This window comes from Lynx canadensis, chromosome D4, assembly GCF_007474595.2.
Source record: "Lynx canadensis isolate LIC74 chromosome D4, mLynCan4.pri.v2, whole genome shotgun sequence".
NCBI lineage: Eukaryota > Metazoa > Chordata > Mammalia > Carnivora > Felidae > Lynx > Lynx canadensis.
This window is the reverse complement of record NC_044315.2, coordinates 12757696-12766822: the sequence shown is the minus strand read 5'-3', so window position 1 is coordinate 12766822 and position 9127 is coordinate 12757696.

Sequence of the window (9127 nt, the reverse complement as noted above, 5' to 3'; positions counted from 1 at the left end):
CGGAGCTGGGTGAGTAGCAAGAAGACTGTTGTATGGTCCAGGCAGGAGGTGACGGTCATTTGGACCAGGTTGTTAGCAGTGGAGGTGGGAAGAAGCAAATAATTCCAAAAAAACACATTGGAGGCAGAATCATTTGGACTTAGTGATGTGAGGGGTCAGGGGTAGAGGATAAAAAGGTCCAGTAACGACACTCGGGTTATGGCGTGGGCAACAAGCAGGTTACTGTCAGTGCATTTGAGAAGATGGAGGGAAGGAGAGCGTTGTCACGAGGGAAAAGTCCTGCACTCGTGTCTGGACATGTCAGGGTTGATGTGCCTGTCAGACATCACGTGGAAATGTCAAGAGAGCAATGGTATGAGTTTAGAGCTCAGAAAGGACTGGAGATTTGGAAGTCAGTCATGGTAAGTGAAGCCACAGTGGATGAGATCACAGACAGGAGGGGGAGGGAGGGAAGAGAGAGACGAGAGAGACAGAAAGATAACAAAATCAAGACAAAATCTAGAGAAGTCCTGGGGCGCCTGAGTGGATGTTTGTTGAGCAACCGACTCTTAATTTTTGGCTCAGGTCATGATCCCAGGGTCGTGGGATGGAGCCCTGCATCGGGCTCCATGCTGAGTGCAGAGCCTGCTTAAGACTCTCTCTGCCCCACTTCCCTGCTCATGCTCTCTCTCTCTCTCTCTAAAATAAAAAATTTAAAAAATCTAGAAAAGTGCAGGGTCATAGAATAAGGGGCAGTGGGGGAGGCAGAATAATCAGTCGTGTTGAACGTCACTGGAGGGCTTAGTAAGACTGGTGCTTGGTGAAAAGTAACATGTCCGCTGTATTTAGGAATCTGAAGTTCTTGGTGGCTTATTGGAGCCTTTACATTAGAATGGCAAAAATAGCCAGCTGGTTGGGGAGGGGAGGAGCAATCAGGAAGTAGAAAACAAAAGGGAAGTATAATCAATTCTTGCACGGTTTATAGAAAGTGAAGACAAATTAGCAAAACAGCCTTGATCAACCAATGTACAGCCAAAGAAGGGAGACACAAGAAACAGACCCAATAAGAAGGAAGATAGAATCCACGTGTCACCTAAACATCCTTATTTAAAGTTAGATTTGTGGGGCACCTGGGGGGCTCAGTAGGTTGAGTTTCTGACCTCAGCTCAGGTCATGATCTCACAGGTCCGGAGTTCAAACCCTGCATGGGGCTCCCTGCTGTCTAGGAGCCACTTGGAATCCTCTTTTGACATCTCTCGGCCCCTCCTCCCTTGCACTCTCTCAAAAATAAAACATGAAAAAGAATGTTTAAAGCTCGGTTTTCAATTTGGATCAAAGAAATGAAGTCATTAAGTCATTACTTAAGATGACTTAAAGTAATCTCTACACCCAATATGGGGCTTGAACTCACAACCCTGAGATCAAGAGGGTCTACCCCTTCTTGATCAGTTTGGTCTACCAACTGAGCCAGCTAGACTCCCCAAAAGCATGCATGCATTTCACTAGAGGCTCACCTGAAATGAAATGACACAGGTTAAACAGAGTGGTAAAGACAAGGCAAAGCGTTAACTCCAAAACAATTCAGGAGTAATCATATTGATATCAGAAAAGAATAGAATATAAGGAAAAAATTGCTTTGTATGGGCACATTCTATATTGAAAAGGTAACAGTACCTAGTAATAGTCCATCAAAATATGCAAAGCAAAAATTCAAAAAATGCAATTTCATGAAAACCCCAGTCTTACTCAAAAAAAATATTTTAATAATATGCATCTTCTTTTCAAATATCCTTGGAATCTGGACAAAAATATAGGATATAGTAAGACTATAAGTAACATATTGTAGACCACGTTTTCTGACCACCAGGCAGTAGAGTGAGCAATTCATAACAAAAGGATAATTTTTTTAAATACTAGAAATTAAAATACTGTCAAATAATTCATAGATCACAGAAAATACAAATTAGAGTCAGAGCTGATGACACTAGGAAAAATTATATAACCAAAATAAGCCCCAAAGCTGTACCTTGAGTAAAACTTAGAGCCTTGCATGCTTATATCCATGAACAAATAAAAATAAACCAAGCAATCAAATCAAGAAGCCAAAAACTGAAAAAAAAAAAAAAAATCTAGGAAAAGCATGAGGAAAGAATAAAAGTGGGATTGATATTTAACCCAAGAGGTGGATCTTTGAAAAGACCAATAAAACAATTTTGACACAGCCAGACAAGAAAAAGAAAATCTGAATGCATATTATGAATAAAAAGATAAATTAACTGTAGGTAGAATACATTAATATTTTGGACATTTTGATTAAATGCTCCTTTAGTAAAAGAACAGGGTTGTTTTTTTTTAAGATTTTATTTCTAAGTACTCTCTACACCCAATTTGGGACTCAAACTCACAACCCTGAGATCACGGGTCACATGGTCTACCGACTGAGCCAGCCAGGCTCCCCAGAGAACAGTTCTGATGGGTGGTACAGTTATATGGACCAAAACTATAAAAGAAGTTGACAAATGTCAGACAACTTCAGTACCCGGAAAATTTTCCAAGCAAAATCTCTCAAACTTTTAAGGAACCAATATCTCCTTTAGATTTTAAACTGTAAGAATATAGAGCAGGTCGCCTGGGTGGCTCAGTCAGTTGAGTGACCAACTTCGATTCAGGTCATGATCTCACGGTTTGTGAGTTCGAGCCCCGCGTTGGGCTCTGTACTGACAGCTCAGAGCCTGGAGCCTGCTTCGGATTCTGTGTCTCCCTCTCTCTCTGCCTCTCCCCTGCTCATGCTCTGTCTCTCTCTGTCTCAAAAATAAATAAAACATTTTTAAAAATTTAAAAACAAAAGAATATAGAGCATAGAAAAGAATGGGAAACATTTCAATTCATTCTTGAGAAGCTAATTTAACCCTAACTTGCAAGAATAGTTGAGAATATTTTGTAAAAGAAAATTAATGTAGGGGAATTTGGCCTCCCACGAATTACAGCCCGTTTTGAAGACATGAGAATTTAATATATTTTATGAGTGGCATTCCAAACTAATAGGGAAAGAATGAATTATCCATTTGGTTTAGCCAACTGGTTATCTGGAAAAACATTAAGATACAGAATACTATATACCAAAATAAATGCTATGTTAAAGATTTTTTTAAGTTTATTTCTTTTTGGGGAGGAAGGGCAGGGAGAGAGGGAGAGAGAATCCCAAGCACATCCCACACTGTCAGCACAGAGCCCAATGTGGGGCTCGAACCCACTAACCGGGAGGTCATGACCTGAGCTGAAGCCAAGAGTTAGACATTCAACCAACTTAGCCACCCGGGAGCCCCTGTCAATTAAAGATTTAAATAAAATCAGTAAAGCACCCAAAGAAAATATAGGCAAATATTCACAAATCATGATTAGAGAAGAACACTAAATGCATTAACTCTAAAGGTAGAAACAAATAATAGATTAATAGATTTAATTATTTAAATTTTTTTAATGTTTCATTCTTTTTTTTCTTTTGACAGAGAGAAAGAGAGAGAGAGAACACAAGTGGGGAAGGGGCAGAGACAGAGGGAGACATGAAATCTGAAGCAGTCTCCAGGCTCTGAGCTGTCAGCACAGAGCCCCATGTGGGATTTGAACTCACAATCTACGAGATCATGACCTGAGACAAAGTTGGACGCTTAACTGACTGAGCACCCAGACGCCCCGGTGGATTTAACTATTCAATAATGTGAAACTGTTATCAATGAAAAATTAGACTAGGGGCGCCTGGGTGGCGCAGTCGGTTAAGCGTCCGACTTCAGCCAGGTCACGATCTCGCGGTCCGTGAGTTCGAGCCCCGCGTCGGGCTCTGGGCTGATGGCTCGGAGCCTGGAGCCTGTTTCCGATTCTGTGTCTCCCTCTCTCTCTGCCCCTCCCCCGTTCATGCTCTGTCTCTCTCTGTCCCAAAAATAAATAAACGTTGAAAAAAAAAATTAAAAAAAAAAAAAAGAAAAATTAGACTAAACAAAATTAAAAGGTGTGGCTACAGAAAAATGCATATCAAAAGGGTTAGCATCTTTCATACATAACTTCTTACAAGTCAATATGAAGAAATGAACACATTTAGAAAAATCTGGCAAACAATATGAATTGACACTTTACAAAATGACAATCAGTGAACATTTTTAAAAATGTTAATGCTTTCAGTCAGAAATACAATGTAAAATAATGAGGTACAGTTATTTGCCTATACAGAAAAAGTCTAAAAAGCTCCCATCCTAGCAGGACTTGAGGGGCGATGGGCATATTGCTGGTGGAAATCCAGACCGGATTCCAGACACACCTTCTGAGAGCTAATAGGATTCAAAACTACAAAAACGTTCGTAGGGCTTTAAGAGGGGATTTGGGGAAGGGCGGTGGATACAAGGCATCCAGGCTTCTAAAATTGTCCCTTCCCCTCTTCCCTCCAGCTAAGTCAGGTTCCCATCAGCTCTCACCTGGGCTCCTTAAACAACCTCCTAACTAATCCAGTGTCCTCATTTTCCTCTTGAAATTTCACCTTCCGCTTTGCAGTATCACTGATCCCCACTATAAATATGTCCATGCCCTTCCCCTTGCAAGGACCTCTTCTGTCACCATCACCAGCAGGATTAAGGTCAGTCTTCTCAGTATGGCCTGCAAAGTTCTCCAACCTTCTGATCCTCATCCAGTTCTCCAGGCACCCCATTTTCCACCCGCCCCCATTTCCACCTGCCCCCATTTTGCCATCCATTCATAATACCCAGCTGCTTATAATTTTTACAGTATGTTACTTCCGTTCCCATTAATCCTTCAATAGAAAAATCAGTCCTGCCCTCCCTTCGCTCATCATTCGCTCTAATTCTTTGCAGTGAAAGTTGTACCTTCCCCAGAAAGCTTTCTGTGACTTTCTAGGCTGGGTTCGTTTCCCCCCAACTTGGTCCTGTAAAACACTGGCCTCATGACTCTGCATTGTGTGCGTGAGGTTCGTTTGTGTGAGTAAGTAGCTGTGGTCTGTTCATTCTCGTTTCTGTATACAATTATAAAAATATACCATTATTGTCGTTAAATACTTTCTCCAGCTTTTGGCTACTGAGTCGTGTTTCTATTAGGATTCGATGCATGCATTTTGGAAAACGTTATGCACGCATTTCTGTTGGGTATACATCGAGGACTGGAGTGGAGTCAAAGGAGGCGGCAGGCAAAATACAAAATACCAAAAGAGCTTCCATGCCCTGATGACAGAGATGTTTTCCAGGTGGGCTTTATGATAGGGAGCTATCCAGGTGGGCCTAATCTAAGCACACCAGCCACTTTAAAAAGCAGAGTTCCTCTCCAGCCAGGAGCAGAAGAGGAAGTCAGAGAAGTTTGAAGCGTCAGGGGTTCTAGCCATATCATTGGTGGCTTGATCATCCCGGGGTCCACATGCAAGGACTGGGGGGTGGCTTCCAGGAGCTAAGGGTGGCTCTCAGCTGGCAGCCAGCAAGGAAACAGGATTTGCCAACACCCTGACGGAGCTAGAACGTGGATTTCTCCCCAAAGGCTCCAGATGAGGATTCAGTCCTCCTACCAACCTGATTTCAGCCCTGTGCCTGAGCAGACAACCCAGCCATCTCGTGTCAGACTACAGCTCTACAGAACTGTGAGTTAACAATGGTTTTGTTTTAAGTCACTAAGTTTGTGGTAATTTGTTATACAGCGATAGAAAACTAATACACAGAGTGTGCGTGCATTCATTTTTTGTAGATGCTGCCCACCATTTTTCCAAGTACCAAGTATCATTTTCACCAGCAGTATAGGAATTTCAGTTGCTTTTTCATGTTGCTCTTAGTGTAGACGCGGAATATTAAGCGTCTGGTAGAGACTTGCCTGATGAAGTGTCCAAGTGTTAATTATTAACGAAATAAATTTAAAAGTGAAATGTCGGGGCGCCTGGGTGGCGCAGTCGGTTAAGCGGCCGACTTCAGCCAGGTCACGATCTCGCGGTCCGTGAGTTCGAGCCCCGCGTCGGGCTCTGGGCTGATGGCTCAGAGCCTGGAGCCTGTTTCCGATTCTGTGTCTCCCTCTCTCTCTGCCCCTCCCCCGTTCATGCTCTGTCTCTCTCTGTCCCAAAAATAAATAAACGTTGAAAAAAAAAAAAAAATTAAAAGTGAAATGTCACATTCAAGTTCTCCTGTAAAACAAAGAAAATTTTCATTATAATATCCATTTCTAGAAAAAATAAATAATGGTCACATCCCTGACAAAGCAATTGAGTGTCCAGGGAGTTACCATGAATGTTTCATAAAGGTTTAGCTGCAAATATGTACATGGTATTGTTTATAATAGGTTACAATGGATCATTTAAATAACAGTGGAATATTATGCACCTGTTACAAATGATGTAGAAGCTTTTGACCAAGGACATTCTGTAAAACAGTAGTTTTCCAAATGTTACATTACGGAAGGATCCCATGACTAAGTAAGTTTGAGATAGGCTGGCAGGGTGCTCTTTGCAAACCTCGCTCTTATGTGATAGGTATGAACGCCTGAGGCACTGACACAATGCAAGCCTACACCAGCCTTTCTGATGATGGCCGCTTTGCTTTGTCTCGGGGGGACATTTGGTAAATGTGACTTTGGGAAATGATACAGAAATACGTCTGTGATCTGTTTGGTGCAGAAAGCAATATTAATAGCATAGTCCCTGCTCGAAAAAAGACCGGGAAGATGTAAAGAACATTACACAAAAGTATTAACTGTGATTATTTTGATGGATAATTTTTCGTTCCTATTATCTATATTTCTCTAAAGTCTCTACAAAGTGGCTATGTATTACATTTGTTAAAAGGGGAGAAAAAGAAACACCAGAAGTCGATCTAAATACCCGTCTCTTAGAACAGCAATGGTAAACCCCCAGCTCTCATGTGGGAGTTGATTTTCTATAAAGTCTGGCGTTAATTAAATTAAGTGTTTTAGGGGCGCCTGGGTGGCGCAGTCGGTTAAGCGTCCGACTTCAACCAGGTCACGATCTCGCGGTCCGTGAGTTCAGGCCCCGCATCGGGCTCTGGGCTGATGGCTCGGAGCCTGGAGCCTGTTTCCGATTCTGTGTCTCCCTCTCTCTCTGCCCCTCCCCCGTTCATGCTCTGTCTCTCTCTGTCCCAAAAATAAATAAACGTTGAAAAAAAAAAATTTAAATTAAGTGTTTTAACAGTGCACTTCTGCACTGCTTGTCCCACACAACAGGCCAGTCTGGGGGGCACACTGTCCGGTCAGTTTGGATCGGTATGGGGTGGCCTCTGGGTCTGCTCTATTAGCAGAACAGCAAACTCTCACTCTCTGATCTGTGCTCCAGCTCAAGCCACCTGTTCCCTGAAGCTCTGAAGTTCCTGCTTTTTTTTTTTAAGTTTATTTACTTTTGAGAGAAAGTGTACGTGTGCCCACATGGGAGAGGGGCAGAGACGTAAGGAGAGAAAATCCCAAGCAGGCTCCCCTCTGTCCATGCAGAGCCCGAGGTGAGGCTAGAGCCCATGAACCTCGAGATCATGACCTCAGCTGAAATCAAGAGTCGGACACTTAACCGACTGAGCCACCCAGGTGCCCCTAAGCTCCTGCTTCTTGAGTTTCTTCTCAGTGCAGCTAATGCTCCTCCTGGTTTTACTATGAACTCTGCTCTTCCCTCATCGAGATACCACATTAAAAATTACAGGTTTTCTGAAGACTGACCCGTGTTCAGATCCTCACTGGGAACCAGGTCTAGGCAAAGCTGTTTATTCTGAGTCTCTTTTCTCATCTGTGAAAAGTGTGCATGTATAACATCTCCTAGTATTGTTTGAATGAAATCAGCAACCCTTCAGGATAGTACCTGGCACAGTACTAGGTTTTCAACAAATACTTGTTCCTTCCACCCCCCCACCCCTAGAGTTTAAAATAGCTTTCAATTAATAAAAGGAGTTCCAGCCCCATTTCTCCCTCATGGGCAGGTACAGTTTTCTTATGTTAGCCTTTGTTTATAGAAAGAGCCTGAAGAGTGTGTGTGTGTGTGTGTGTGTGTGTGTGTGTGTGTATGTGTATGTGGGGGGGGGTGCAAACTGTGGTCCCTAGTCAAACCTGACCCACCGCCTGTTTTTTATAGATCCAGCAAGGTAAGAATGGTTACTATAATTTTAAATGGTTGAACAAATCAAAAAGGATGTTACACCGGTCACATGAAACTTACCTGAAATTCACATTTCAGTGGTTATAAATAAAACTTTATTGGGACACAGCCACTCACTTATTTACATACTATCTATGGCTGCTCTCACACAATGACAGATAAGTATTTGTGGCAGAGACTACAGCCTAAAAAGCCTGAAATATTTGCTATCTGGCTCTCTATGTTAAGTGTTTGCTCCCCTCTGCTCCAGGCTTCTTCCTATCTACGTATTTCTTGAAGGCAAGCATTAAATATGAGAGGTGTTGCTCATTGGACTGCATTTTTAAAAATTAAAATAAATGTAATTTGAAGGCTTAATTTTTTAAATGTCCATCCATTTTCTTAACCCCAATAAAGTCTGTGATAGATTTGGGTTTGCCAGCCTGGCACAGCTAAGACTGCAAGTTTCTTTCTAGATACTCAACCTGTTGGTTAGAAGCTAGCAGCTTAGTGGTCTAGACAAGCTTTTAGGGTAAACTTTTAGGTTGTAGATCTATTTTAAAATATTATCTTAGATTTGTGTCTATCATACATTCTAACTGATACTTGACCAGCAATGCCTTCCTTCGTCATCAGCCTCCCTTGTTATTTAATTTATAAACAAGCATCTGAGGAGATGCTACTTGAAAGGGACCCTGAAATCCCTTTATAATGGGAAGATTCATGTGCAGTGTGATGCCTCTGACCTTCTCATTTCTGTGTAGGTGAGATGAGAGATGATCAGACACGAATGGTAAATAATCTGTTTTATCCTGCAAAAGGCAATGCCCTGAGCCGGACAGCAGCGTGTCTCTGGTAGAGCCTCTGCAGAAAGATAGGGTGTTTTTGGTTTTTGTTTTTTGTTTTTTGTTTTTTTCCCTCCTTTCCCTTAGGATAATGGGTATTTTGGTGGAGATGATCAGCATGCAGTCAAAACTGGCAGCATTAAATTATGGCTACACTGTAATAAGTAACTGGAGGGTGATCTAGCACACCATCCATTCT